The sequence below is a fragment of the Marmota monax genome, unplaced genomic scaffold (assembly GCF_021218885.2).
Source record: "Marmota monax isolate L192 unplaced genomic scaffold, Marmota_monax_Labrador192_F-V1.1 WCK01_AAM20220418_F8-fsc00009, whole genome shotgun sequence".
Classification (NCBI taxonomy): Eukaryota; Metazoa; Chordata; class Mammalia; order Rodentia; family Sciuridae; genus Marmota; species Marmota monax.
In genome coordinates, this window is record NW_026694710.1 from 1,634,952 (window position 1) to 1,641,653 (window position 6,702).

Consider the following 6,702-nt stretch of genomic DNA (forward strand, 5'->3'; position numbering starts at 1 on the left):
ATTTGCTGTTCTTAAAGCCTTCAGTTTGCACCAAACAACACACTCTAAAACAGTTTAATATAATTTTAAAAAGAAAAAGTTTCCCCACATAATTGGTTGTTGTGACGCCACTTAATTTTGGAATGAGTAATAAAATAAAGAAATGTGGTTTAATGTATTTTAATGACAAGAACATTTAAATAAAAATACAATATCTGACTTGAAGACCTCATTAGTTGACTCCCAGTTTACAGAGCTTTTGAAATTTTATTATTTGTATTACTTGTTTTCTTTCCTTTGTGAGTAAGAGTGATCGCACAACAATGAATTTTTTTTTAAATTATGGGTTAAAAAGAGAAGACCCTTTGTTTAAAATGTATTCACTTATGCATAAGAATTTGGCACTTTTCAAAATCTTATTCATTAGATATCTTATTTTGAATCAGTTTCATTGTAGTCTTCTATTTCTTTATAGCTTTGCCCTCACAAATGCATGTATATACTTGTACGCAAACACACACACACAAACACACACGTACACACACACACTGAGCCTACAAGTATACACTTTTAATTTTTTATGTTGTGGCAGTTAAGGGTACTTTCTCTAAAAGCCAGGCTGTTCAAATTGTAACCTACTCCAAAATACTTTGTAGCTAACCTCTTTGCTCCACAGTTTTCTCTAATCTGTAGAATGGGGATAATTGGTAAGGTCTATAAACAAGTCAGGATGGCGCCTGGCATTTTGCCAGAGAATTGTTAGAGTCTGTAAACAAGTCTGGATGGTGCCTGGCAAAATGCCAGAGGGAGTGGTTTGTGAAGTAAAGCCAGTGAGCCATTAAGTGTGGAGATTTCTTATTGGTTGACTGATGTATCTAGTTTATGCCAATTAGATAAGCTGTGTGGAATGTATGAATACCGCTCCTGCCCTACAATAAATGGCTCCTACTCCTGCTGTATCAATCTACACAAGTTGTTCGTCACCCCCCGGTTATTTTGCCCAGCCAGCCGGGCTGCGGCAGATAATCATAGGATATATATCATAGAAATATTATAAAGCATGTATGTATCATATGTGAAAGAATGATTTACATATCATAGAATGCTAAATATAATCTAGTACATGTAGGCCATCTGTAGCTGTATTTCAGCTACATGTTTATATTATGTATACTTTCTCTAAGGGTAATGGAAAGGAAACTAAATTTTGTACATTATTCACAGATTTAAGACATTAGTTTAACATCATACTTTGTGTATGCTACAAAGTTTTATTTATTAATATCTTTATTTTGACAAAGAAACAAGTTTACAGTGTTTGAATAACTTATAGAAGCTCATCAACTTACTGACTGATGAAGCTATCAAACTTAAGATTTTCTGGAAATGTGTTAACTTAATCCAAAACAACTTTTAGATGCTGGGTAGAATATCCTTGGGAAAAAACAAGTCAACCACAATTATCCAATAATTATCTAAATAAGATGAGAATTTCAGAAAAATGCCTAAGAAAGACTTTAGGGAAAATAACAGTATTAGGAAAAACACTAGTGTAGTCAGTGTCTGGATAGAGAGATTCCTGCCTAATCTCTGGTGGGGACAGTGGAGCAGGGTCAGATTTTAAGGCTGAGAGAACTGCAAAAATAAAAGCCTTGGTGATGGCAGGAGTGGGTTTATGGACGACAGCTTAAGCAACTAAATGAACACTGACAAGGATTACTGGGAAAGAAAAGAACGGACTAGAAATTAACTGCCATAATTTGATTTTGGACAAATGAAGTATGTGAAACTTAAACATTTCAGAACAAATACTGACGGCAGTGGACATATAGACATGGGAATTAAGAGCAAAATCATCATCATATGTATGATACTAATTCAGTGACAGCACTGAACAAAAGAACCTATAAAAGGAAGAATACTTGGAGAAATGAGAAAGGAACAGGTCCTAGTTTTCAGGAACTCCAAACGTTAAAATTCAATTGAAAATCATCTAGCAAAGCAGATTAAGGAGGCACAACCTTATCTGCATAGAATAAGACAAAGAAAATAATTTTTCAAAAAGATAAGAAAGATCACGTCTATGAGCTGCTGTTAAATGATCAAGCATGATGTAATAGATTATGGTGCCTAATAAGGAGACATATTGGGAAAGTTGTGAGTGCTCTAGATGAAGGAGACTGAGATAGAGGAGACTCAGGGTATTGATTGGGATAGCTCTTCCAATGAACATTCTAGAACAAGAGCAGAAACCTGACTTAATAGCAAGTAAAGAGAGGCCATGTGTTAGATGTAAAAATATATGAGGGAAAAGACAGACCACGCTTTTAAATAATGGAAATTATAAAGTACAGAAGAGGGAATAATTTGAAGAACAAAGTTCCTAAGGTGATTACAATATATTGAATCTAGGACATGAAGAGCAGAGTCAACTTTGGCTTGTTCAGGAATGTATTCCCATTAAGGAAAAGGAGAGGGTATTAACCTAGTTGCAGAGAGCTCATCTTAAAGTGTTTTCTGCCACCAATCACCAATTATTTGTGGAAACTAACTAGGTCTCTATGATTTGAATAAATTCTGAAACTTTAAACCTGGAATTAGTAACCATTACACAAGACTGCCTCTACTTTAGATGTGAATCTCAAGTCTAGATCACCCCTACTTCCATTGCAGTATAAGTCTGAAACTCCTCAAAAGTAGTTATTCAGCAGATTTTATAAAACTTAATACACAGTTTTCCCTTACCCCGCAGAGATAGTTAGTGATTCTATTTTCTTGGTCTTTTTGGTAATCATCCCCATCCTGAGGGTACCTAGAGGCCCTACAAAAGTCATCTCAATGTAACATAAATTTAGATATAATCAAGGGGCTTGTTTTGAATGAAAAAAATCACTCCTAATGCTCAGGGAATTCCAAGGTTTTCATGAGTTCTGTGCTAGAAACTGGGGACAAAGACTGAATACACATTTTATTATACAACAGCTGATCTGATTGCATTGTATATTTATGGAACAACCAATTTCATAAACCTGTGGTCTTGCATGAAAAGTCAAGATGCCAGCATCCATTGTCAAGACACAAAGTTAAAGAGCAAGCAAAAGTACACTTTTAAAGTGAGAAAGTAAACATACTCATTAAAGTTAAGTAGGTTTCCTGAAAAATCTCAAGTGCACACACTAAATTGAAAGATCAGATATCAGTATTAAATGAATCAAAGATCAAACTTGATAAAAATTTCAAGGAACTAGTCATTAAAGGGACTCACAAAAATTGAGGAGAGCTCTGAGACTGGAGTGAGGTTCCAGGTTCTATTTCCCCATATTGAACATTTGCTGTCTGCCTGGAATAACAAATGAAGCCTTTCATTAAGTTTGAAAATCTCCTGAAACAGAAGGCAGAGTTTTAACTAACGAAACATAACCATTTTATATTGCAGACAATTTTACACCCTCTAAGATATTTTCCAGTAAACCATGTCTCAGAGATTCTGGGAATTATTTGGTATGTGAGTTCCCTTGCACAGGGAACACTCTGGTAACTTCATTTAATGAGTATGGAATTTCTTTGTAATAAATATCATTAATTTATTTATCTGGAGGTAAAACTATGAGTTGAGAAGAATATGAGACCGCATTTATGCCTTCTTTTCTCTTCCTACCTTCAAATGTGTAGCCCTGTTCTCATGTAAAAGTTGGCAGATTCAAAATGGAGTCACTGTGTCAAACCCTAATAACAAAAAATATATATAAAACCAAGAAGTTATGCAGGAGGGGATCTCATGACTTTTGCCTGATAACAAAACTATCACAAAAGACTATCAGAGCTACAACCTTGCACAAAGATCACCACAACCTTACTCAAAAATACTTCTGCAGAGTACTTATTGCACAGGAAATAACTCTAGTCAAGGATTATTATTTCAAAAAGACTTGCAGAATCCTCTTCATTTTGCCTCAACCTACTTAAATGTGCTAATAATTTAACATTTTATTCCTGTTCCTATTGAAATATTTATTACCAACCAATGTACTGCCCTTTGGAGAATCTAATATTTAATTTGACAATTCCAAAAGAAGTAAAATAATCACAGGTCAACTGTTTGGACTCCAAATTATTAGCAGTCATTTGCAATTTATGCACTTCCTAGGTTTTAAATAAGAGGAGTCATTGTGGCTTTTTCTGTTATTTGTACTATAGAAGTGGTAATGTTAATGCATTTGAAGGCGAAAAGATCTTTTAATATTAGAATGGGAATCTCTGTTAGTCGGCTTTCTATCACTATGACAAAATACCCGAGATAAACAACTTTTGAAGAAGAAACCTTTATTTTGACTGATGAATTCACAAGTTGCAGTCCATGGTCAGTTGGTCATGTTGCTTTGAGCCTTTGATGACACAGTAGATTGTGGTAGGAGCACACAGCAGAAAAGTACTGTTTGCCTCATGGTGGCTGGGAAGAAAAGAGAGATAGGAAGGGGCCAGGGTTCCAATATCCCTTTCAAAAAGCTCAATCCGATGACTCACTTTCTTCCAACTAGAACCCACCTGTGTTAGGTTCAACCGCATCCTAGTAGGGCCATGGACTAGAGACTAAGTTTTAAACACACTGGCCACTGGGGCATATTCAAGGTCCAAATTTTAGTACAGTCCTGTACAAAAATCCTAAGGATACAATAATACAGTGCTTTAGTGATTGAAACTAACACTTTAGAAATGATGCAGTATTGGGGTAACTAATTATGGGATGTATCTGTGGGAGCAGAATGTAGAACAAAGGGAGAACAATAGCAGGAAGGCAAAAGAATTAGAAATCACAGATGAAGAGTAATATAAATAAATATCTCTCAAAACTTAGCTGCTATAGAAAATTTAAAATAGAACGTGTTTTTTACAATGTTTGTAAAACATTTCGTGAATTTTGTGTTTGGAAAATATGATATCCAGTGTTATTATTCTAAAGGCATTGAGCTCTTAGAGAATATGAAGCTTTCTTTAATGAAATCTGCTTTTTTAAATGTTTATTCATAAGGTACTAATTAATTGTCATGTGTAATCTATCAAAACAAATTGGGGTACATTTGCAGAATATTGTGTGGAATCTGACCTTCACATAGAATTTACCTAACCAAATCTTCCTCATATTCCTTGAAAATGACCTCCTTAAGTTAAATATTATTTCCCAACTGCCTAGTATGTCATGAAGAAATACAATACATGGACTCGATTTATAGGTCTAAATCCTATATTTAATATTTGGCCAGCAGACTTCTACTCAAAAACCAACTCAGGTAGCCCTGAAAATATTGGAAAAAGAAAAAAGAGGGGAGCCAATATCACTTGCTGCCCAAAGAACTAGTGGTCAAGCACTTCTCCATTTAATCAAGTGAGAAATAATCACATTAGGATTTGTACCCATCATACACAGGCATTTTGCACTTGTATTGTAACCACATCATCAGAAAGAGAACAAAGAAAAGTGTAGGACTGTATGGCATGACTGTTGAGGTTATCAACAGGAAGAAAAGGTAGTAGGCACACTGAGTGAATAATAACAAATATCCTCATTATGATGCACAATAAAAACCTATTGATCTTAATAATAGTTCAGGTAATTCTAGGAAAGCCAAAAAAAATTGACTTGCAAAACATTCTAGATCAACTGTTACAGGTGCCCTGATGGGATTTCCATATTAAAATGTGTGATCATAAACTAGGCAATTCAAGAGTCTATCAGAAATTTCCTATTTGCTTGGAGTGCTGAATTTACCTGTATGGTGAAACTCCATGTCCCTTTGCTTCATGTTCTATGGGATACTCATTGTATCCTAGGGAAAGAGTACATATTAATGGAGTGACACCATGTGCATAACTGGCAATGTCTTGGACAGAAAGACATGAACAGTTACAGTAAAACATGCTGCGGATGGCATTGCAGGCTTTAATGAAAGAAAATACATCCATGGTAGAAGGCCAGGACCCAGCAGGGTCGAGGCTCCCAAGGTATTAAGAAATAGAGGAAATTCTTTGATTTTTAACTAATTTAAGTGGTTAGTTGAGGAATTCTCTCAGGCAAAATTTTTAGTAGATTATATTTCAGGATGAGACAATGATATAAGTCAATTCATGAAAAACAAGATCCAGAGTAAATAAAGATTAGACAAAGGGGAATGAAGAGAAGAGAAGGAGGATGGTAACAGGAAAAACAATAGAATGAATCAGACATAATTTTATGTTCAATTATGAATACACCATCAGCGAAATGCTACATCATGTACAACCACAAGAATGGGATCCTAATTAGAATACGTTATACTTCATGCATGTATAATAGGCCAAAATACACTCTGTCATCAAGTATAACTAAAAAGAAAAATTTTTTAAAAAAGAAATATTAGAGATGATAATTTTAGAAAGGTGGGTGGAACACTGATATTCAAAGATTAGAATTTTAGAGCTATTAAATAGTTTCAAACTAATTTTAACTATACTTATTATCATAGAAGATTTCCACTGAAAATACTAGATTTTTGTGTCCGAACAAAATGTTCTTTCTCGCCCGTGTATTATAAATGCTCTAAGAAGTAAAGAAAATATAGTTGATAAAACCTAAATTGAATATTCAAAGTGATTTTGTCTTTAATAAAACAATAGGAATTGTGTCAAAACAGAATTCCAGCATTTCTGTAGGTAGTATCTATTAGGAAAAAAAAATGTGACTGGCTA